The sequence below is a fragment of the Mesoplodon mirus genome (assembly GCF_964341445.2).
Source record: "Mesoplodon mirus genome assembly, chromosome: 3".
Taxonomy (NCBI): Eukaryota; Metazoa; Chordata; class Mammalia; order Artiodactyla; family Ziphiidae; genus Mesoplodon; species Mesoplodon mirus.
Window position 1 is genome coordinate 59,189,290 of NC_138978.1, and position 25,747 is coordinate 59,215,036.

At 40.1% G+C, this 25,747-nt stretch overlaps 1 protein-coding gene across 3 annotated transcripts in view; it reads right to left on the minus strand.

Annotated features, from left to right (window-relative positions):
* Positions 1-25,747, minus strand: part of JAK1 (Janus kinase 1) — a 136,202-nt gene that overhangs the window by 93,348 nt on the left and 17,107 nt on the right. The window contains exon 2 of one of the 3 annotated variants that reach the window (XM_082613374.1): positions 23,504-23,588. The exons of 1 other annotated variant lie outside the window; for it this stretch is intronic. The gene's annotated coding sequence lies outside the window, so the exon portion shown is untranslated. Of the gene's footprint in view, positions 1-23,503; positions 23,593-25,747 lie in introns of all 3 variants that reach the window. One more of the 3 variants, XM_082613375.1, reaches the window with a different exon arrangement.

Genomic DNA, 25,747 nt, shown 5'->3' on the forward strand with positions numbered 1-25,747 from the left:
CTACTTGAGAACAGCTAGCCAGACCACCCCGTTTTAAAAACAAGATTTTTTCATTGACCTAACAGTTTCATTGGCAGCTACAACTAACTTCACAATAGTTGTGGGCATGCAAATTCACTTTGTATCCTCACCTTTAATTATATAATAAGGGCTGGAATCCCCTGTCGGTTTATCGAGCCAAGCTTACAAGAAGTCACAATGACGGAATTTTCAAAGCCAGACTAACATCAGTAGTAAAAATACACTCACCTAGGCTTCTCAGTTTACAAACACATTTTTTAAAGCAGACTAGTAACAATATAAAAATCTCCCCTACCCTTCACCACTTCAAACATTTAGTATGATTTAGGTTTTTGGTTAACCATGCTTGTCAAATGCTTTAAGTTGCTAAATTACTAACTGGGCTGGAAACTTCTAACCATACCTCATTTAAATACAATCATAGATTACATGTCAAAAACTTAAAACAAATCTCCAAGTCTTGGGCCAACGGAGATCTGTTTTATAATCTGGGTAGAAAAAATGATGAGTAAACAATTTAATCATGATCACCATCTCCAGAATGAAGATATGGAAAGGCATTACGGAATGGTTTTGGCATCTCTCAAATCTTGGCCCTGCCACTTCTGAGCTGTGTGGCCCTGGGCACTTGAGTTTCTAAGCTCAAGTTTCTGCATCTGTAATACCAATTCCCTTTCATCTAACTGTTACCAAGGACCAGGCACAGAGGAAATGATACATAAGGTAGTAAATTAAAGGTATCTATTAATTACTATGAATGTAAATTCAAACTACAAGCCAAGGTGACTGCTTGGGTAATAGCAGCATGGAATTTCGGGGTAAGAAATACTTAACAGCTTTTTTATATTCTACTCTCCTCCCTTTGAGGTCCACCCCAATCTAACCTCCTCCTCCACCAGCTATTTCCATCAACTCCAGCCTCCAATGAGTGACGCCTAATATAATTAGCACTTTATTAAACATTTTATTATGTTTCCAGGATCACTACTCAGCTGGTCTTAACACCTATTTGTTTAAGGCCTTAGGGGAAGAGTTCTGCTTCTCTAACTTCCACTCTCATTACCCCTTCATTACCCTGGCTGATTATAAACTACAGAGACCATAAGCAATTACACAACGCCGTTTAATTAGAATTGCGGAAGCTTGAAAATGCAAAACTCATCCTTGAACAGTAACAGATAACTTTAACATTTTAAAAGAACATTTTGACACGCTCTGCTCTGAAACCGCTTTGGTTCAGATCACAGGGGGCCACTCGCATTGGCTGGCTGGTGAATATGACAAGAATTAGAGTCCCTCAGGCTGAGATTCTCAGGTGCAGGGTACTGTGGACTAAACCACTACAACCACTTCACATCCATTCAGATACACCCATTTTCTAGAACTTCAAACCTTCAGCTAAAAACAACTCTTTATTCAAATGAGTTTAGAATCAAGGCTCCAAAGGAGTTCCCTTGTGGCCTAGTTGTTAGGATTCTGGACTTTCACTGCCGTTGTCCGAGTGCAATCCCTGGTCAGGGAACTGAGTCCTGCAAGCCACGCAGCACAGAAAAAAAAGAAAAAAAAAAAAGGAAGGAGGAGAATCAAGGCTACACATACCATGACTTAAAGCAAAGTTTAACCCTCCCTACAAACTTCTCTGCACTTTGCCAGGTCTAATTGATATGAAACCAAAGCACTAGACTAAAGATGCTCAACATTCTCCTCCCCCTTTTTTAAACATATATTTTATATTGTTCCCTTTACTACCCTGAAATGAAAATCAAAAAATATATAAACTATTTACATGCAAAATTTCAAAGTAATCAATATAATATCCAAATTACACATGAAGGAGGATTTAAAGAAATTTATAAGAATCTGTATTTCAATATGTAATTGCTCTATCACAAGTACACTAGCAGATATAATGAAGTAGTCTAATACTTGCAGCAGTAGAAGAACCATGAATATAATAACTACAAATGCAGACAGACACTGGAGTGTTTTTGGTGACACAAATACAAGCGCAGCAACATTGGTAACGTGATTTTTAAAAATGGTGAATAGCTGCTGACGAAGTACCAAACAAAATAAAATAGTATACTAGTTATATAGTGTAGTATATCAATTTATATAGTAGTTGCATTCCTAGAAAGCTCAGGGTATACCAAAATGATGCATAAGGTACTCTATACAAAATGAAATCAGATTCTAGGCTCATAAAGTTATAAACAGGTTTTTTTTCCCCTTCAAAAATATCTGGATGGAGGTTTGAAAGTCGTGTAAGCTACAGAAAAATTCTTTTTTGCATGGTATTGTCCCTATGGACATGATAGGATTCTTAGTATTCCTGGCCATGCCCTTTAAGTGCCAAAGGTGCCCACCCCACCATCAACCTGCACAGCTCCACAGAAATCACTGAGCCAGCTGTGTGCTGCTGGGAGGCCAAGTGGAGTCTTACTGTCTTTGTGTTTCGTGTACTGAGCTTAAAATTATGCTTAGCTCCTAAGTAGTTGCTCAATAAGTCCGAGGAACTGAGTGGTAGTTCTTCTAAAACTTCTCCTCTATTCCTTCTTTGATAGCAGAAAAGCAGTCAATATTTTCAGTCAATAGCAAGATGGCATCTACTGGACTGGAATGTAAACTGCTGACATTCCACTCACAATCGGAAATGCTTTAAAGGATGCTATTGTTCCTGCCCCATAATGACAGTCCAACGCTAGGACAGCAAATACACATAATGGCATGACGTCCCGAGTATGGGAATGGCTTTAAAATCCATCTCAACATGGCTCCGATGAGTCCTGCCAACTGTTTAGGCTTCCTAACCTCAGAAATATGGGAGAAGGCAATTAGTAGGCTCAAACAGACTTCCTGTGGGTACTGAGAGCCTTCCACACCACGCAATCTAGTAACTTCCACTACGGTCATCTGAACACTTACTGTGTGCTTCAGGCATGCAGTGCTAAATGCTTATTTAACCCCTACACAACAATATGACGTGCTATAAACCTCCACTTCACAGGAAGCTAACTGAGGCCCAAACACAAGGCCCAAGGTCAAAAGCTGGTAAGAGAACCTGAATTCTAGTCCAGCTCTACCTAGCTCCAAAGTCTGTGCTAGTTATTTGTCTGCAACCACCTATAAAACAACCTGTCTGGAAGAGTCAGGTAATAAAGCTTCCTACTAGAGTGGCACTAATCTGTGTGGGCACAGGAGGTCCATCTGTAGGTGGACAGCCAGACAGCATGCTAAATAAAAGCCAAAACAAAAACTTCCTCTCTTACTGACTCAGCCAGAAGCCAATCTGAGACTTCTGGACTACTCCAATTTGGAGCAGTCCCAAATTAGATCTTTAAACCAAGCTTCGGACACCAGGCCTCCACATTCGCTGATGCATTAAAGGCCCAGAGCTTCAGCTGACTAGAACGAGTCCAACCCATCATCACTCTGCCTACACCTGGCTCCTGCTTCTCTCCTTGGAATGGCCAGCGTACTGCCCCACACCCCGACTTCCAGCCTCTGAGCAAATACTAGATCTTTGCTCACCCAGTGACTTAGAGGAAATGTCCCTCTTACCTGCTCTGTATATTTCAGTCCTGCCCATCTTTCAAGGTCTACAGTAAGGTCCTCTTCCCCCACCCCCAAGCCTCTCCTCATTCTCCAGCTGGAAGGGACTGACCCCACTTCAGAGCCTTCATAGCACTTTTTTCTTTTTAATAAATTTATTTATTTATTTTTGGTTGTGTTGGGTCCTCGTTGCTGCGCACAGGCTTTCTCTAGTTGCAGCAAACGGGGGCTACTCTTCGTTGCGGTGCACGGGCTTCTCATTGTGGTGGCTTCTCTTGCTGTGGGGCACGGGCTCTAGGCATGCAGGCTTCAGTAGTTGTGGCGCACGGGCTCTAGAGCGCAGGCTCAGTAGTTGTGGCGCACGGGCTTAGTTGCTCCGCGGCACGTGGGATCTCCCTGGACCAGGGATCGAACCTGTGTCCCCTGCATTGGCAAGCGGACTCTCAACCACTGCGCCACCAGGGAAGTCCCCTTCATAGCACTTTCTTCAGGGCCCTTACCCCACTCCTCCTTGCATCACAGTAATCAGTATGCATGTCCCTTCCCTAGAGCTTTAGTCCCTTATTTACTCCTGTATCCTCTCACAATACTAACTACCACTATCACCACACCACCACCACCACTAGATATAAGGTCCACTTAATGAATACCTCCTGATAGGCCACTCTATACACGTTATCTCATTTCATCCACGTATTAGTTCCATTTCACTGATGAAGAAACTGAGGCCTGACATGATCCAGCCTCCATCGACACTATAACATCGTGAATCCGAGCACAGTCTAGAATCAGACTGCTCATGTTTGAATCCCTGCTCTTACCATTTACCAGCTGTGAAATCCTGGGTAAGTTATTTAGCCCTCTGTGCCTCAGTTTCCTCATCTGTAAAATGAGGATAATAATATACACTTCATAGGACTGTTAACAGCATTAACAGAGCTAATATATGGGGAGGCACTCAGCACAGTGTCTGGCACACAGTACGGACTAAAGAAGTGTTTGCTATTGTTACTCTCAGTGTTGCCTCCAACCTTGTCTCACATTATGCTCCAAGTCCATATTCTGAGGTCTTCAAATAAATCAAAGAATTTCCCACCTTTGTCCAAGCTGCCTTGACTGCTCTTTGCCACCAGCTCCTTACCATTCTCTGGGTCTGACTGTGTGCTTGTCTCAGAAGGACATTCCCTGACAACCCTATTCAAGAAGATCCTTGTCATCCAGGCCCAGTCTCTAGTGCTCTCTCCCCCTACTCACAACTCCTATTTGCACCTTACCATACCCTTGTTTATCTTCCTTAGAGTACTTATCACAACCTAGAATTCCATTACTTATTTTTTTTTCTTTTTAAAATGTTGGCTATATTCTCTGTGTTGTATGTACAATACAGCCTTGTAGCTTGCTTATTTATTTATTTATTTATTTATTTTTTGTGGTACACGGGCCTCTCACTGTTGTGGCCTCTCCCCCTGTGGAGCACAGGCTCCGGACGTGCAGGCCCAGCGGCCATGGCTCACAGGCCCCGCCGCTCCGCTGCATGTGGGATCCTCCCGGACCGGGGCACGAACCCGCGTCCCCTACATCGGCAGGCGGACTCCCAACCACTGTGCCACCAGGGAAGTCCCCCATTACTTATTGGTCTGTGTATTTGTTTGGGGTCCATCTTCTTCACAGGAGATGAGAGAAAGAACCACTCTGTCTTTCTCATCACTGTATCTTGTGCACCCAGCCCAGGGCCTGGCATATAATCAATGCTAAATAAACATTTGTTGCAACCCTGCCTTCTTCTACACAGTAAGTGCTCAACAAATATCTGGTGAATTAATAAATGAGTGAACTATAGAATTCTAAAGTTAATGTGTGGATGGGCATTGCTGCTATGAGGACAGGTATCACCCTGCAAAGTACCATTTTCTGTATCTGGTCAACTCTGATTTATCAGTCAACCAAACATCTGTTAAGCTCCCACAATGAGCAAATCTGTATGTCCTCTGTACAGTGCAAAACAATAAAGTCACTGTATTTGGCTGGAAGATAATAGGCAGAATCAGGATTAGAGTATATGGCTGGGCAGGTTGTGCACTGCCAAGAGCACCCAGCTGAGGTGAGGGAGTGATGGTTGAAATCCTGCCTGCCTTCTACTAGCCAGGCCACACACCCCCAGTGCAGGACTGCCCCACCCAGAAAGGCACTGTCTTCTCATTCCCACAAACGCAACATATAGATCAGTAGCAGCCCAGAGGAGGGGAAGTCTTATTTCTCAAGGTTGGGTCTCTGTATCATGGGATTTTAAGGGCACGAAAGACACTGACTATCAAGAACATCTGCCCACCCTCCCGCATCCCTGGAACAGCCACTTGGGGGAAAAAGCATTCTATTCCATGAGATGCTTATGATAATACAAAAACAGGGAGAAGGAGCCAGTCAGCTCACTCCCACCTTTAACTCAGACTATTTTATCAGATTAGCTACTCTCACTTGTCAGAGCAGAGATGCCTGAAAGTAGAGTTCTGAAAAGATTCCATTTTCATGCAGCAAAAGGTGGTGAGAAAGAGTCAGAACAAGGACTACGGCCAGGAAATGCAAGCTCAGTCTGTGGGCCCCAAACTTCATACACTTCACCCTCGTACCTGAAGCTACCACCTCTCATGGTATCTGGTGTGAGTCAGTGCACAGGAATGCATTCATGTGCCTACACACATGCACACAAAACTGGAGGAGGCGGCCACTTATATCTCCCTGCTTCTGACCCCTCAGGGAGTCCCAACTGTTCAGCAGAGAAAACAGCACAGAGAAAGAAGCATAAAGAGACCCAAGCAATCCCTCTTCTCAGCTTTCCAGTAACTTGCAGAGTGACCTTTGGAGAGTCACCTCCTCTCTCTAGGAAGGACTCAATTTCATCATTTGTAGAATAAGTGAAGCTGTAATATGTAACAGATAAGGATTTTCAAGTTCTGTTCTAAGGAACCAAAAGGTTCTGCGTGCTATATTACTGAGGAAAAAAATGTATTCAGATTTCATTTTTAAGATATATTTGAACAATTTTTGAAATTATAATAAACCCCCACAAATTCAAATTTTATAGCAAATTTTAACCCACTGAAGATTACCAATGAATTCATATTCTCTTTCTGCAGACCTCAGAATAAATATTTTTTCATCAATTCTGAGCTTATATTTGAACAGTTTATAAATATGTCATTGATTCTGAAGGAAGCTGGAACTCTTTAAAATTCAGGCTTATACTTGCCTGCCCTCTTAAAATTGCTCAAGCAAGTATACTACTAAGCACACTTGCAGCATGCTCAATTAACTGCCAGGCAAATCTCAGGTACATCTTCTGGGACCATACTCTAATCACAAGGGAATAGTCAGTTATACCGTAACAAACGAATCCCTAACAGGTTGCACTAGGATCTGTCCTGCTCTGTGCCATAGAGAATGAAAGCATTTGTAAAATACTGTGATTCTACCTTGTGATGAAAGTTCCCTCTATTCTTCTTTCAGGCTTCTGGGTCAATTTAATTAATTGAAGAGTATCCAGAAACTATAAGTTAGTAGTAAACTACCTGCAATTATTTATCCACACAAATCAGATTTTTACATACTGCAACCAAAACTAAATTCAGAAGTAAACAGGGTAGTAAAACTGGCAGATGATGGAGACTGCCACTCTGAACCCAACTCAAAACTCAGTGCTCATGAAATCACCTTCACTGTTCTCTTGTCTTTATCGTAAGTCAATGATACTTATAAGTTATATTACAAGTCTGAATTCATAAAATTAATCTCTTTAGTACATTGAGGTTCCATGTGGGATTGGATTTGAAATGGGTTCCTTGACTTCCAAGGAGTCAAAATCTACTGTACCAGATACCCTTAAAGTCTTTGTCAAGCTCTAATATTCATGGAGGAAGGCAATTTCTAATTAGGTCTGTATTACCTGCCCACCCCACTCTCCCCCACACCCGAAGACTGCAGCTCCCAGGGGAAGGAGGGCCTAAGCAAAAGTACTCCCTTTCTGTTCCCCTATCTGTCAACAGTAAGGTTCTGTACACCTGGGGCAGCTGTCAACTGTCTACCTTGGCTGCCAGTCATCTGAGTCCCCGTTCCCAACCACAGGGTAAAAGCGATCCAGCCCACCCTAACCATGGCAGTGGGGCACTAGCTATTTGGCCCAAGACTGACTGCTAGTGCCCTGGGGAATGACGCTCTGGGAGTTCAGGCCATCATTCAGAGGGGGCCCTCAAACTTTAACATTAATGTGAAAAGGGCACCTCTTCTGTGTAGGAGCTACTCCCCTGGCACCTCAATCTCCCATTTCTGCCTATCAAAAATCTGTTCTCTGCACTGCTGTAGGGAATGGCAGATAGTTACAAACTATCTGGAGGCAATCTGGTAATGGAATAAAAGACCTAAAAAACAGGAACCATGTGACTCCCAGAAATATATCCTAAGAAAACATAATGTATGCACACAGAAATTTAGCTATAAGGCTAAATCAAGATGTTGTTTATAAAAGCAGAAAATTGAAAGCAACCTTAATGTACAACAAAAAAAAAGGATAATGGTTAAAAAAACAGGGATATCTTGTTGTGTGGATAAACAAGAGACTATCAGTACTATCACTCGTGCATCCAACAAGCATGCAGTAAGTATCTACTGTGTGCCAGGCATGGTGCTACGTGCCAGGTTTGCTGCTGGTGCTTTTCTTAACTTTTTTTTTTGCCTTTTTTCTTTTTCTTTTTATTGTAATAAAAGCACATAAATTTATCCTCTTAACAATTACTAAGTGTACATTACAGTTCTGTTAGCTAAGTGTACACTACTGTTTTCATCTTGCAAGACTGAAATTCTATAACCATTGAACAACTCTCTATTTCCCCTGAGTTCTAAAAACTTATTCTGAAATAATTTTAGATTAACAGAAGACCTGCAAGGACAGTAAAAAGAGTTCTCATGTGCCTTTGTTCAACTTCTCCTAATACTAACACTATGGCATTTTTTAAACTGGCAAAATGGAATAATCATTGATTGTGTCGTCAAATAATCCCAAGGGCCCAACAATGTGCCAGGCAGTAAGTAGCTCTGGCTGGTGCCTCTGCCTACACATCTCTGTTCCCCACTGATTTCTGACTCTGCACTGCCCTCTCCCCTGCACCACTCTCCAACGGCAAGGGAAGGAAATTAAGAAAAAAAACTACACTAACTAAAGTTTCTTCCTCCCAGTAAGAATTCTTAAGCCACTGCCAATGGAGCCTAAAGCCATAGAAAGTTGTTTTCTAAATGAGTACAGAACCTCAGAGAAATCTCAGAGAAGAAAGCATATTAATGAGGAAAATAAATAAATATAAGCAAACACTTCATCAGTGTTAGCTATATATACAGGAACCATGCCAAACCTTTTACCTGTAAGGTGGGTAACATTATTATCCCCATTTTACAGATGAGTAAACCCAGGTGCAAAGAAGTTCAATTTTACTGAGAGTTCCGCAGCCAGTAAAAACACTTCCCTTGTCTGGGAAGAGAACACAGGGCTCCCACCCTATGCTTTGAACGTCTAAATTCCTAGATTCTTGGACTCAAGAAGCTGTTTTAAATAACAATGGCCACCATCCAGACATCAAATCTGGCCAATCTCCAGCTCAGCAAAACTACTGGCAAGTACAACATTTTTCAGCCCCTGAGTAATCTTTCTAGAAGAGCGATGTATCCCTCTCTTGCACATTTCCAGGGGAAGTAAAGAAACTTCTGAGGGACTTGCACAACACCTCCTAAAGGCAGGATCCCAGAAGGCCTTTCACATGTGCTTTCACGATGACCCGGGTCATCACCCACCTCCCACCTGCACCCTCCCCTCATGATCCACTAAGGCAACATGCTGATTGATGCTCACTCTTCAATAAAAATTCAAAGGACACACTGGACAGACACCCTTCCTTCTCATGTTGCTCTATCACAGTGACTCTCCACAAAATTATGGTGCCAGAATTCACTTCAAAGTATCCTCATGTCTCTGACAACCCAGTAGGATGGAGAGTATAAAAAGAGAACAGTGTATTTCTGGTACCACAAAACCAAACTATTTGCTTCACCAAACATGCTGCTCCAAGTTAAAGTTTTTGCTTTCAAAGAATCCTTGGTTTGCCTTTAGACTCACTGTTTCATACTGAAGTGACTAACTTTGAATCATTCAAATCCGTTCTTTAGGATTTTGGGGCAATACAGACTGTACAATTACTATATAAATATGGATACTCTCCAGTAATACAAACACACTAACAAGACAAAGCGAAGGGCCTAACTCAGGTCCACCTTTGAAACTGGGGAACTGGAAGAAAGTGACCCAGACACTATTAGGAATCCTAAACAAGAGGAAAGAAAAACACTGACCAAAACCCAGGAAGGACAGAGTATCTTAGGAAGCCAGAAAACCTATGGAGAAATGGGAAAGGACCAAAAGCAGCCTCTGTTCCTGGTCACCAATTGAGATCAGTGAGGAAGGGTTTCAGTGGGGTCTGAAGAGGCATCGCTCAAATGCCCTGCAGTCTGGTCCTTGCTCAATGAATGGCACAAAGGCACAACATATGATGCTGTTTTGAGAAGGGGAGAGCAAAGGGTGGGGGCAGCCACAAGCAGGGGAACCAGGCAGTAAAGAACTAGGTTTTCTCATTGGCGGTACCTGGCGTCATTGCAAATAGAAGTTGCAGTGACTCATGAAGATGAATTCATAGAACAATAAAGAAAAAACAGTAAAGGGATAGCTTGGCATTCCAGTTACAAAACAAGAGGGGTAGGACCTTGGGTCATGGATCCCCAAAGTGCCCCCTCAACCCTGACTGTTCCTAACGCTCTGTCCTCCTGCGATTTTTCTGAGAGCAGTTCCCATCAGAACTGAAGAATTGTGGTTCATTCTCTGTAAGTCCAGTTCAAATGCCTCCTCTTCCTGTGAAGTCCTCCAGAGTCGCTCTCTTCTCTGCGCCCCCATAGTATTCCGTTAAACATGTTAATTACAACCTTAGCTTGCTTTTTGCGTGTAAATATCACCCACCACACTATAACTAGGGGCTGAGGCTGTGTTTATTCATTCTTATTTCTCACAGTCAGTGCTTAGAACACAGGAGGCACTCAGTAGACGAATGACTGACACAAGCAGGACCATCCAGAGACTCCAGGGCCATAGCAGTTTGCAGGAAGAGTCATGATCAACTTATGAAAACCACCTTGAAGACCAATCAGATCCTAGCCATGGGGATACACACCTCTCCCTTATTTCAAAACAGGATTGAGGGAGCTTCTTCTCCCTTGATTGCCCTCTAGAAATGGGAATGAGAATGCACATGCAGCTGACATCTTGGGGGAGGACACCACCAAACAAATTAAACTAGTTTTCAATCTCATAACCACTGTGACCAATCTAAAACACCAAACTTGGAAGGTGTTGAAAAATACCTTAAAAGTACTTACAAAATATATTTCTAACCTTTTCCTTCCTCTGTTCATCAGAGGATGAAACAAGGAAGACCGATCATAGTCCATTTTAAATCAAGTCTCCAACAACAGGTGTCTCCCTCCTACTCAGTCTGAATGGGAAGTCATCTGGGTCCCTGGCAGTCACTTGCTGCTTGTCCAGCCTTTCCCGCTATGACAGAATACCTGAGATGTTGATGACAGAACAGCCTACAACCACAATGTCTCATCTCTAATGCTAAGGGAGAAAAAAAGGTAAAGTCCCCGGAAAACCACTGTATGAGCCTTTACAATCTTATTCAATAGACGTCAGAACCATAACTGGTATACAAATAAATCAGGGAAGGCTGGAGTGTGACTAGATAGGATCCAGTAGGACCATCCCAGAACAGATCTAATAGAATAGGTGTGTGTCTCAACACCTAGGACAGCTGCCCCAGAAGAAGATGGTCCAAGGACACACCCTTCCCCTCCCTACTTCACACAGCTCCCATGGGGCCTAATCTCCTAGCCCCAAGCCTTGCTCCACCAATATCAATACCAGATATGGCAAACAAGACGCCAATGAGCAATTCCTAAATTAAACTCCCTCGCAGCTGAGTCACTTCTTTTCCTTCCATGTCTAAGATCAAAGACAGTAAGCAACACAGAGGAGAGGCAGGGGTTTACTAGAGAACTACAGGATTTCAAGCCTGGAATGGACTCTACCAAACAAACATTAGCCCTCCTCTCCCAAGACGATAATCATCTATACTTTCATTATTAGGGCCAACAAGTCTCTACCCTTACCCTCAACTCCAGAAGCCTAAAGACTGCAAAAGTATCCTTGTTAAGTCTCAAAAACTCTTGTACTGTAGAAGACTTAATTCATTTTTAGGGGAAAATTAAGTTCTTTTTTCCCATGAAGTCAAAAAGAGGCACCTATGTACTTGCCCATCAGCTGCCCAGACACCCAGGACTTTCACAAGTATGTCTGGGGAGGTGGAGTCAAATAGAAGTGCTGAGAAGCAGTATAGCTTCATGACTAGACTGCCTGGGTATGAACCCAGCTCCACTACTCACTAGCGGTGATCTTAAAAGCAGGGAAAAATACTAGGACCTACCTCATGATTGTTAAGAAGATTAAGTTAGTTAATCTTACAAACAGTAAATGCTGTATTTCCTCTATAAATAAGGAGATCGAGACAATGTGTTCCCCGGAAACATGTTATTCCACCACCGTAAGAATTTTCAGTGTGACAGCACAAAACATTAGGTTGACCTGTATAAAACCTCCAACATTGGACTTTTTTTTTTTAACCTACAAGAATGGCAATTTCATACGGTTAAATCAAATAGGTATGAATAAGAACATAAAGCCATGCATTTTTAACTCATCCTGAGTGCCTGAAGCAGCTCAGGCCTTTTATAGAAAATCCTTCAAATGACTGTTTTTAAAAAAAACTGGGGGGAGGCGGGTAATCAAATACCTGTGTGCAGCTGATCCTCCCCACCCAGTTTGGTCTGCAGGACCTCGTGAAGGTTGAGCAACCTCGGCTATTTGGGGAGCTGACTGGCTGCCAAGCTGGCTTCCAGCCATCACCTTGTTACTTTGACAATTGTAGCTCCAGAACTACTAGTACTATTTGCAAAACCCCAAGCACTTGCAGGAAGCGTAAAGGCTCAAGAGGTTCAAGTTGGAGTGACCAGAGGACTCCACAGCATTTTTCTCCTGCTAATGGTGCTTCTGGCTTCCAGGGAACCACTTCATGTTTCTGACACAGACACAGCTGTGACCACAGCCATCTGGATTTCAGCCATTATTCTCATTGTGCCTGAAGTTATTCAGAAAACTAGTTCACAAGTTTCAGAGACCCAACACTGAGTGTCTTTCATCTCAGAAAGTTTCTCCGTAAGTCTAAAATCTTTAAAAATTAAAGAGAAAAGCACATCCCTTATGTTAAAGTTCAACTAAACAACACAGGCTCTGTACTAAATTTGCAACTTCCTGCCAATCTATAATTATTTCAAAATTTTTAAAAAATTAAGTTCAATTATACAAAGACATAGAAATGGCCCTTTAGTAAAGAACAACTTTAATCAAAAATTTTAGATGCACTGTGTGATTTTATGCCTGTTTTTCCATTAATAACAGAAAGGCTCTTTTCAACTATTGGCCCAGTCACTAATAATGGGATAGGAGCACAATCTCTCTGGCCTATACACTAAGCCTAGTTAGAAAAAATTATCCAGAAGCACTTGTACACGTCTGAACCCTTGATTCCATGTTATTACATGAACTAAGTGAACCTTGGACCAAGATCATCAATCAGCCTTATATGAAGGCGCACAGATGTTCTGATTAGTTTGGGCTTAATGGCCACGTTCCAGCCTGATTTTACTGCTCTACTTCCCTCAACACCAGAACTATTTATAAAGCCCAAAACAGTATTAGCTCTAAATGAAATTAGTAAGTAAATTCTTTCTCAACCCAGACCACGTACTTGCATGTTTCTCAGCTAAAATTAAGAGTTCACTGCAAGAGAAACTGAAAAACTAACACTTCCTCATGGAGTCTCTCTTCATACTATTTTATGTCTACACAAGGATGTGATGGGGCAGAAGTAGATGGCAGGACTATACTATCTCAGGACATCCTTCCTAGCACTCCAGAACAGAATCATGGGCACTTGCCCTCCCCTGGCATTCTTACTTAATGTTATAATGAACTGAATATTTATTTAATAATTAAATTAATTGAACTAAGCTGAAGATCCAGTCAGCATTCTTTTCATAGGGACTCTGTTGGCTCACATGTGTTTAGATCACTATCTGAAAGGTGATAACATATTTTGCCCTAAAGATATCCTTGTTCCATGGCTCACTGCTCTGGCTGCCATGGACCCTCTTTTCTAGAGGCACGAGGATGCCAGATGATTCTGTGAGCAATAGCTCTCTGCATGAACGTATACATATATGAGCACCACACACACCTCTAAGAGTGACCATGAAGGTGGGCACAGCAAATGGTAGCTTATTGCTCATTACACAGGAAAAGGGAATAAATACAAACATCTAGCCCACCCCAATTTTACCCCAAGTTCACAAGAGCTTCACAGTTTGCAGAAGTTAGGAGTCACTAGTTCAGAGCTAACATATAGCATGGTTTACGGGTAAAAGCATGAGCTTTGCAGTCAGACAAGAGTTACTCATATTTAAAATTTTAAAGTTACTTAATTCCTCCAAATCTTGGTTTCCTCATCTTTAACTGGGAATAGTTCCATCCAACTCACATGTTTGGGCACATAGTAGATGTGTAATCTATAAGGTCAAGGTCAAGGATATAATCCCCAAACAAGGCTTAAAACAAGGTGGTGGTGTGATGAATTGGGAGATTGAGATTGACTTATATACACTAATATGTATAAAATGGATAACTAACAAGAACCTGCTGTATAAAAAAGTAAATAAAATAAAATTCAAAAATTCAAAAAAAAATAACAAAACAAAAACACCTCACAGAAAATCACATGGTTTCAATTTGTACTGTGAAACTCAGATGTATTATACCACTAGTGTATGCATGCCACACAAGTCAATAAAAGGGGGTCAGGAAATAAAAGAAAAACAACTTAGACTATGTGTCTCACTACTGGGTGGCTTTATGCTTTAATGGTGCTAAGCTGCATTGTTTTGGAACACACATAAAATATGAGTTCAACAAAAAGAAATGCTGCAGAAATTTCACACAAATATTCATGAACATTACATATTGCCAGGCCTTTTCACTTAGAGTTGTGTATAAAATAAGAATGACTAGATGCCAAGAAATCTGGAAATTCTATGAGAAGAGGCCCTAGAGGCACCCTGATGGCTTCAAGAAGTGAAAATAGGGAAAGTGACAGAAAAACTATAGAAAACACAGCAAGAATTCTAGTCCAAAGCTAGTTAGTATGAAACAAATACACTGTGTGTGTTGTATATATACATAATTCAATAGACCCTGGAAGACATCCCTATCACAATAATACTTTAGGGAAGATCTATCTTATATCAAGCTTTTCAATCTCAATTTCTTAAAAAATTAGGAAAGTGAGGTTAAGAGGGTTTACTGTTCCAAGGCAACAGAGTCAATAATTGATAAAAATTAAATTTAAACCCAGGGCTTTGTACTTGAAAACATGCTATGAGCACAGTACTTAGCATAAGTTATGTTCATAACTGAACCTGATTAATAAAGAAAAATAAATTGTATTCAGTTAACTCAATGCAAAGGAATACAGCAAATACATTTTCAAACTTTCTCATCAAAGTATTAAAGTTTTTTAAATATGGTGATTATACTAAATTCTCACTCATCTGGAAAACTTGGTTATCCCAAAATGATTCATCCTTAAGAGTTCAAAAGAGTCAAGGATTTATTGTAACTTGTATCCATATTTGAAAAAAAAATCATTCCTTAACTCTATGGAAACATTTTTTACTTCTTAACATCTTTATTGGAGTATAATTGCTTTACAATGGTGTGTTAGTTTCTGCTTTATAACAAAGCGAATCAGCTATACATATACATATATGCCATATCTCCTCCCTCTTGGGTCTCCCTCCCTCCCACCCTCCCTATCCCACCCCTCCAGGTGGTCACAAAGCACGGAGCTGATCTCCCTGTGCTATGTGGCTGCTTCCCACTAGCTATCAATTTTGCATTTGGTAGTGTATACATGTCCATGCCACTCTTTCACTTTGTCCTAGCTTACCCTTCCCCCTCCCCATGTCCTCAAGTCCATTCTCTAGTAGGTCTGTGTCTTTATCCCCGTCCTGCCCCTAGGTTCTTCAGAACCTTTTTTTTTTTTTTTAGATTCCATATATATGTGTTAGCATACGGTATTTGTTTTTCTCTTTCTGACTTATGACTTACTTCACTCTGTATGACAGACTCTAGGTCCATCCACCTCACTACAAAAAACTCAATTTCGTTTTTTTTATGGCTGAGTAATAAATATTCCATTGTATATATGTGCCACATCTTCTTTATCCAGTCATCTGTCGATGGACACTTAGGTTGCTTCCATGTCCTGGCTAATGTAAACAGAACTGCAGTGAACATTGTGGTACATGACTCTTTTTTGTTTTTTTGCGGTACGCGGGCCTCTCACTGTTGCGGCCTCTCTCGTTGTGGAGCACAGGCTCGGGACGCGCAGGCCCAGCAGCCATGGCTCACGGGCCCAGCCGCTCCACGGCAAGTGGGATCTTCCCGGACCGGGGCATGAACCCATGTCCCCTGAATCGGCAGGCGGACTCTCAACCACTGTGCCACCAGGGAAGCCCACATGACTCTTTTTGAATTACGGTTTTCTCAGGGTATATGCTCAGTAGTGGGATTGCTGGGTCATATGACAGCTCTATTTTTAGTTTTTTAAGGAACCTCCATACTGTTCTCCATAGTGGCTGTATCAATTAACATTCCCACCAACAGTGCAAGAGGGTTCCCTTTTCTCCACACCCTCTCCAGCATTTATCATTTGGAGATCTTTTGATGATGGCCACTCTGGTGTGAGGTAATACCTCACTGTAGTTTTGAGCTGCATTTCTCTAATGATTAGTGACATTGAGCATCTTTTCATGTGTTTGTTGGCAATCTGTGTATCTTCTTTGCAGAAATGTCTATTTAGGTCTTCTGCCCATTTTTGGATTGGGTTGTTTGTTTTTTTGAGATTGAGCTACATGAGCTGCTTGTAAATTTTGGAGTTTAATCCTTTGTCAGTTGCTTCATTTGTAAATATTTTCTCCCATTCTGAGGGTTGTCTTTTCGTTTTGTTTATGGTTTCCTTTGCTGTGCAAAAGCTTTTACGTTTCATTAGATCCCATTTGTTTATTTTTGTTTTTATTTCCCTTTCTCTAGAAGGTGGGTCACAAAGGATCTTGCTATGATTTATGTCATAGAGTGTTCTGCCTATGTTTTCCTCTAAGAGTTTTATAGTGTCTGGCCTTACATTTAGGTCTTTAATCCATTTTGAGTTTATTTTTGTGTATGCTGTTAGGGAGTGTTCTAATTTCATTCTTTTACATGTAGTTGTCCAGTTTTCCCAGCACCACTTACTGAAGAGGCTGTCTTTTCTCCATTATATATTCTTGCCTCCTTTATCAAAAATAAGGTGACCATATGTGCATGGGTTCACCTCTGGGCTTTCTATCCTATTCCACTGATCTATATTTCTGTTTCTGTGTCAATACCATACTGTCTTGATTACTGTAGCTTTGTAGTATAGTCTGAAGTCAGACTATACTACAGGGAGCCTAATTCCTCCAGCTCCATACTTCTTTCTCAAGATTGCTTTGGCTATTCGGGGTCTTTTGTGTTTCCACACAAATTGTGAAATTTTTTGCTCTAGTTCTGTGAAAAATGCCATTGGTAGTTTGATAGGGACTGCACTGAATCTGTAGATTGCTTTGGGTATTATAGTCATTTTCACAATGTTGATTCTTCCAATCCAAAAACACGGTATATCTCTCCATCCGTTTGTATCATCTCTAATTTCTTTCATCAGTGTCTTATAATTTTCTGCATACAGGTCTTTTGTCTCCTTAGGTAGGTTTATTCCTAGGTATTTTACTCTTTTTGTTGCAGTGGTAAATGGGAGTGTTTCCTTAATTTCTCTTTCAGATTTTTCATCATTAGTGTATAGGAATGCAAGAGATTTCTGTGCATTAATTCTGTATCCTGCCACTCTACCATATTCATTGATTAGCTCTAGTAGTTTTCTGGTAGCATCTTTAGGATTCTCTATGTATAGTATCATATCTTCTGTAAACAGTGACAGCTTTCTTTTTCTTTTCTGATTTGGATTCCTTTTATTATTTCTTTTTCTTCTCTGATTGCTGTGGCTAAAACTTCCAAAACTAGGTTGAATAAGAGTGGTGAGAGTGGGCAACCTTGTCTTGTTCCTGATCTTAGTGGAAATGGTTTCAGTTTTTCACCATTGAGGACGATGTTGGCTGTGGGTTTGTCATATATGGCCTTTATTACACTGAGAAAAGTTCCCTCTATGCCTAGACTCTGGAGGGTTTTTACCATAAATGGGTGTTGAATTTTGTTGAAAGCTTTTTCTGCATCCACTGAGTTGATCATATGGTTTTTATTCAATTTGTTAACATGGTGTATCACACTGATTGATTTGTGTATACTGAAGGATGCTGGCATTCCTGGGATAAACCCCACTTGATCATGGTGTATGATCCTTTTAATGTGCTGTTGGATTCTCTTTGCTAGTATTTTGTTGAGGATTTTTGCATCTATGTTCATCAGTGATATTGGCCTGAAGTTTTCTTTCTTTGTGACATCTTTGTCTGGTTACGGTATCAGGGTGATGGTGGCCTTGTAGAATGAGTTTGGGAGTGTTCCTCCCTCTGCTATATTTTGGAAGAGTTTGAGAAGGATAGGTGTTAGCTCTTCTCTAAATGTTTGACAGAATTCGCCTGTGAAGCCATCGGGTCCTGGGCTTTTGTTTGTTGGAAGATTTTTTATCACAGTTTCAATTTCAGTGCTTGTAATTGGTCTGTTTTATGTTTTCTATTTCTTCCTGGTTCAGCCTTGGAAGGTTGCGCTTTTCTAAGAATTTGTCCATTTCTTCCAGGTTGTCCATTTTATTGGCATATAGTTGCTTATAGTAATCTCTCACGATCCTTTGTATTTCTGCAGTGTCAGTTGTTACTTCTCCTTTTTCATTTCTAATTCTATTGATTTGCGTCTTCTCCCTTTTTTTCTTGATGAGTCTGGCTAATGGTTTATCAATTTTGTTTATCTTCTCAAAGAACCAGCTTTTAGCTTTATTGATCTTTGCTACTTTTCCCTCATTTCTTTTTCATTTATTTCTGATGTAATCTTTGAAACATTTTAAAATACAGAACACAATGACATTACTGGAAATTCTTTCATTTGACTTACCTGAGGTTTATCTGCTTCATTGAGGCTTATCTTCTCATTACTCTCTTAATAATCAGACATGAAAAGTAAAAATGAAGATCATTTGGCTTGTATTTTAGAGACAAAAAAAAATTAAGTAAACAGTTATTTCAAATTTCCCTTGGTTGGAATGTAAAAAAACTGGCCTCCTTTCCAAGAAACTGGTGCTGGAAAGAGGCCTCAGAGCTGTGATATTACATTCAAACTCCTACAAATGCACTTCATTTTACAGATGAAGAAACCAAAGCTCAGAGGCATGAAATAACTTTCCTATGGTCTCAAAGTCAGTGACTATCAAATCCCCAATATGAATCCATGTACCTGACTCTATAAGTTTATTGGCAATGTCTGAATCTAAAGACCAAATGAAGAGCTGTGTCTCATCAGTGCCCCCCTCCACACACACCCCCATCCCCCACGATTTCTGGGCAAATCTCCAGGTGAAGCAGGGAAGATGGAGAACATATGGTATATGGACCAGTGGAAACTCAATCAACTGAAGTCCAATCAGCCTAGAGCCACTATATCAGCGTGGTGTCTTTTACTGGAAACAGGTTGCTAACAAATATGAGAATGATCCAGAATTAGACAAAATCCAAAAAGAGAGAAATTACTCCTGGATGAACAGAATAACTATATGCAAATAAACTACCAAACTAGAAGAAAAGATTAAGATGTTTTATGAAGAACATCTGAATAATAAAATTTGATATATCTTAGAGGGAAGCAGATTATTTGGGTATAAGAGATAAAGAGGACAGTGGACCCAGACTTTCATGGGGAAAGAAGACATGCTAACACCTCCTGCAGGAACTTATCACTGCTTCACACTGTGTCTGCTAGAGAACCAGCATGGACCACCTTGATGCTCAAGGAGAGTACATGAAATTTTTGGCACAGGCAGCACCATGGTGCTCTCTAGAGACCAATACGCTACTTGTAAAGGTCCTAAACATAGCTGAGCAGAAAATTAAGTATTGACTAGTGTTTACTTTTTGCATTTTTATTGTAGACTCAAAGCTAGATTATCTTTCCTTTGCAAGATTATTTCATAAGAATGTTTTTCAGTAAAAGGAACAAAACTGATGTTTACATGGAAGGAACTGTGAAAATGTAGACAAATCACATTCATCTTATTTAATTAATCAAGAATAGTGGTTCAGTAACTCTTCATTTGCACACACATTCAACTGTAACCCAAATGAAAGTTTCATTTCCCAAAATGCAACCACTCAGCATGCTCTATGTGAATGATTCTTAGACCTTAAGCCAGATATCAGTCAATGCCATGCCTGCCTTAGAACAAGTAATAGTAGATAACATACTTAGCCAAATATAATACATTTTTTCTCCCAAAATTTTATCTTGGGGTTGGAACAAATGGGAGAAGAATGTATCATGGAGCCTATACAGTTGCTTATACCACTTTTGTGTTCAAAGTAAAGTAACTGTCTTAATTTTTTAAAAAAGAAAGAAAAAGACCAAATGAATACCATAATGTGAAAAGCGTAGCATTACATTTGCTTTCTATGTTTAATCATTAAGGAAATTAACTATTGTATTTAATTCCTATCAAGATACAAAAAAAATTTTTTTTATTTCAGTGATAGGATTCTATTTGCTCCCATTAGGGAAATTACTCAAATGCCAGAGAAGCTCTTTTGTTGGTTTTTCTAATACGCCCCAAACACAAAATGTAACCTTTTATTATGTTGTGTTACTAGTTTAAGTGTGGCTCTAGAGCCTCAGGAATACCTGGCCCCATCCTAATTAGTAGTATTATAAACACTTATTCTCTATACAGAACTTCATGATTTATATCCATTATCTCATCAGATCCTCATTAACAACTCTGGTTGAAGGTCAGTTCTGACTTCACAGAAGAAATCGAGTCAAAGAGAGGGTTAAGCTACCTCCTTAATATCACCCTGGCACCAACGGCCTGAAAACAGTCCAGAGCTCTAATGTCCTTTTAATAGAGTTTTAGTATAAATTTTCAAGCATGCTTAAGAAAACAGAACAATTTTTAAAGACATAGATTTCAAGTCAGTGGGAAGAATGATAATTTTTTTTGTGGTGAGACAACTGGATAGCCAGTTAGAAAAAATTTTAAGAAAGCTAGCATTCATCTTACACCACATACTAAAATGTGTTCCGTCATTTAAAAATATCAAATATACCTAAAAGTAAGTCTAAATAGAGATAAATGTTTATATAATTAGGGACGTCAAAAGGTCTCTCCAACATGACATCAAAAGTAAAAACCTTGGGGTTTCCCTGGTGGCACAGTGGTTAAGAATCTGCCTGCCAATGCAGGGGACACGGGTTCGACGCCTGGTCCAGTAGGATCCCACATGCCATGGAGCAACTGAGCCCGTGTGCCACAACTACTGAGCCTGCGCTCTGGAGCCCGTGAGCCACAACTACTGAGCCCACAAGCCACAACTACGGAAGCCCATGTGCCTAGAGCCCATGCTCCGCAACAGGAGAGGCCACCGCAATGAGAGGCCCGCACACCACAATGAAGAGTAGCCCCCACTCGCCACAGCTGGAGAAAGCCCGCATGCAGCAGTGAAGAAACAACACAGCCTAAAATAAATAAATTAAATAAATAAATTTTTTTAAAAAAAGAAATGTTTGATAGGTTTGAGTACATGAAAATATAAAACTTCTGTATCAAAAGACCCTAAATATATAAGCAAACAACCTGAAGAAAAATATTTGTACCATGTATCACAAAAAGTTAATATTCTTAACATACAGCTTTAAAAAAAGAAAAAAGAAAAACACAAACACACCAATAATAAAATGGACAAAGGGCTTGACAAGGCAATCCACAAAGAAAACATGAGTTCTCAACATGAAAAACAAAGTTTAAATATACTAATAACCAAATATCTATGAAGTAAAATAGAGATTTACCAGTTTTTTACAAATAGACTGGCAAATTTTTTTAAATTATAATATCCACAAATTGATTAAATGTGACAAAGCAAGTACTCTCATTTAGAAATATAAACAGCATGTGAGTTCTGCAGAGCAATCTGTAAATGTCCTTTGACCCAGAAGTTCTTTCTACTTCTAGCAACTTATTCTAAGCAAATAACGATGAGATACAAGATTTAGCTACAAGGATCTTCCTCACAAAGTTGTTTAAAATGACTAACAAAACAATCTTAAATATTCATCCAGGAACACAGAATCACGGTGAAGCCATCTAACAGAATTCCACAGTGAAAAAAATAATAACATATATATATATGTAATTACGTATATATATATACATGTGTATATATATGTATAATTATTGGAAGACGGAACAATATTCATGATTCACTAATAAACAAAGGAAAGGTTATAAAACATCATGCAGTGTATAAACACAATTTATGTTGGGCATGCGCGCATAAGATGGAGAGGATATTCATCAAAATACTGACTACGGTTATGGGATTCCAAATGGCTTTTATTCTTTTCTCTGGGTTCTAAATCTTCAATAAATAAGAATAACTTTTGCAAAAAATAGTGAATATAACTTCTTAAAAGTAACTTCCAAGAAAGGAGACAGCAGCCAATAATATTTTAAGTACAGAACAAGTGACTGTCCCCCAGACCTACTTGGTAAATCAGGCACACAATACAACCAGCCATTCCATCCTCAGATCCCAAGACAGGAATAAGAGTAGATCAGGATGGGCAGAATGCCTAGTCTCACACCACAGTATAACTCTGTGTCCTACTACTCAGGTTGGAAAACACTAGACTTGAACAGCCCACTACAACTTAGGAAATATGAGATGGGATCTCCTCCACTTGTACAACTCCCTCCACATTGCCAAGACAGCAGCTCAAAAAAATGGTATGGAGGGTGGCGTGAGAGCTGTCTGCAGTGCAAAAAAATACATGCCAATGCATGCAAAATGGTATGAACCCAGTGGAGAGCAACTTACAATCTTGATAAAAATTATTTTTGAAAAGTTATAAATGCACTTATCTTTTAACCCAACAACCTTGGGAATTTATCCAACCTTGTACATATGAGACTATACAAAGAAGCACTGTTTGCAGTAATAATAGCATGGAAACAAATAATATATCCATGAATATGGAGACTGGTTAAGTAGACCATGGTACAGAACACACCGGAGCTCTAATAAATATGTACATACATACATGTACAGACGCACACACGAATAAGGAAATATTCCAGGTCCTAATACAGAAAGAGAGGAGGATATACTGTAAAATGAAAAAAGCAAAGTGCAGAATAGTATACAGAGTATGCTACATTTTGTATAGAGAAGAATATATACGTGTGTTTAATTGTATCTGGACACAAGAAATGCGTAAAAGAGGTTACTTAAGGGGGCAGAGAAGGAAGCTGACAGTGATAAAAACAGGAGCAAGCCTTTTCAATTTGTACTAAGTTATACTGGTTTACTTTCTGAAGCATGTTAAACAAAATATCAACAAGGACAACACCAGTAACAATAATAATAATGAAAAGTTTAAAATGCTTACCAATAAAGCCTTGGTAAGAGGCAAATTTGCCACCACAGAGTGAGGAGCACCAGAGCTGAGCAACAGATTACACAGGATTTCTCTTCTGCCTCCGTTGGAAAGAGAGAGAAGAGGTGAAATCATTTACAGATCACCTACCACAGGAAAGTTTCTTGCATGTTATCTCATTAATATTCAAATTAACCCTAGTTAAGTATAACCAGCCTCATTTCTGCAAATAAGTAAATGGTGGTACATACTAAATGGCAAGCCATTAGATCACGTGTCCAAAGTCACAGGGCTATGACTGAAACTCATGCTCTTACCTGCTGAAACTCTCAAAGAAAAAATATTTAAGTCTCAGTAAAAATAAAAATCCTCTAAGTCAGTCACTCACTCATAACCACACTTCCTTCTGCAGTGTTTCCTCTAAAACTGTTTACTAAGTTTTGAGAATAAATGTTTGTTAAGTAAAGCAAACACTCTACACCAGCAGTCCCCAACCTTTTTGGCACCAGGGACCGGTTTTGTGGAAGACAATTTTTCTACGGACTTGTGGAGGGGGATGGTTCAGGCGGTAATGCGAGCCATGGGAAGCAGCAGATGAAGCTTCGCTTGCTCGCTGCTCACCTCCTGCTGCGCGGCCCGGTTCCTAACAGGCCACGGACCAATATCGGTCCGTGGCCTGGGGACTGGGGACCCCTGTTCTACACTAATAAATGATCTATATTTTCCAAATTAATGAGCTCCAAAAAAGTTAATTACTGGGGGCATTATCAGATGCATTTTTTTCCTTCGTTGAGGATTAACTATGAAATGCATGCAAAATCACTGAATAATGAACTTCACAGGAATCGTAAATCATCTTTTGCAGTAAGGTGATAAAAAATGATACTACCACGGAGGGAGAGAGGGAAGACAGAAATAGCAACTAACATTTATTGGGCACTTATATATATACCAGTCACTGTTCTAAGTGCTTTGAATATAAGGACTCACCTAATTCTCATAAAACTCTATGAAGTAGGTACTATTATTATATTTGTTTTAGAGACGAGTAAACCGAGACACAGAAAGTTAAATAACCTGTCCACACAGACTGTCCAAACTCCACTGCCCATACTACTCCCCACCGTACAATATTTCCAGGCTGCAGCAACTGAGAATGAACAAGAAGACGGCTCTTCTCTAACAAATCAGTGAATGATTTGTAATCTTATGTATTTAATTGTGTAAGTTGTTTTATTCCAAGAAAAGGAGGCTTCAACTGACTGTCAAGTGGATCAATAAGACAAAAAAGATTTAAACCCCCTGATTTCAGAGACTGGGCTACAATCTAAGCCAGAGATGAAACCTACAGAAAGGCAGTAAGGAGTGGGTGTGAAAAGGCAAAGAGCAGTGAGAACAATATTTCTTTCTCAAATTTGAGAACAGTATTTCTTTCTCAACTTCACATGTGTTAAGTGAAAAGGTAGCTCCATGGTCATATATCTGGAAAACAGCTGACTGAGTAATATTCAATAGTTCCTTCTTTTAGTTCTCCAAGAAAAGGATAAACTAAGCAACATCAGCGATTCCCAAACTTATCTGACCATGAAATTCTTTACTCACAGAGCACCTTGAGAACAAACCATACTCAGGGAAGCTACTGGACTAAAAGGATATTCAAGAGTTAAAAATCTATCAAACTTGGTGACTAACAGTCCAGGAGAGATGAGTCAAAATTAGCCCCACAATATGGCTTAGGTAACCAGTGAAGGTGATATGAGAGGGAGGTTAAGATAAAGGGCAGCTTTTATGGAAAAGGGTGAACTTAGTTCACCTGTTTGACTTAGAGGAGTTATGTAAAAAACTGCCAGTTCACAAAACAATTGAAACCAGCATCTCGAAGAGATATTTGTACGTCTATGTTCATAGCAGCATTATTCACAATAGCCAAAAGGTGGAAGCAACCCAAGTGTCCGTCGATGAACGGATAAACAAAATGTGGTACATACACTGAATAGAATATTATTCAGTTTTAAAAAGGAAGGAAATTCTGGGCTTCTCTGGTGGCGCAGTGGTTGAGAGTCTGCCTGCCGATGCAGGGGACACGGGCTCGTGCCCCGGTCCGGGAAGATCCCGCATGCCATGGAGCGACTGGGCCCGTGAGCCATGGCTGCTGAGCCTGCGCGTCTGGAGCCTGTGCTCTACAACGGGAGAGGCCACAACAGTGAGAGGCCCGCGTACCGCCAAAAAAAGAAAAAAAAAAAAAAAAAAAGGAAG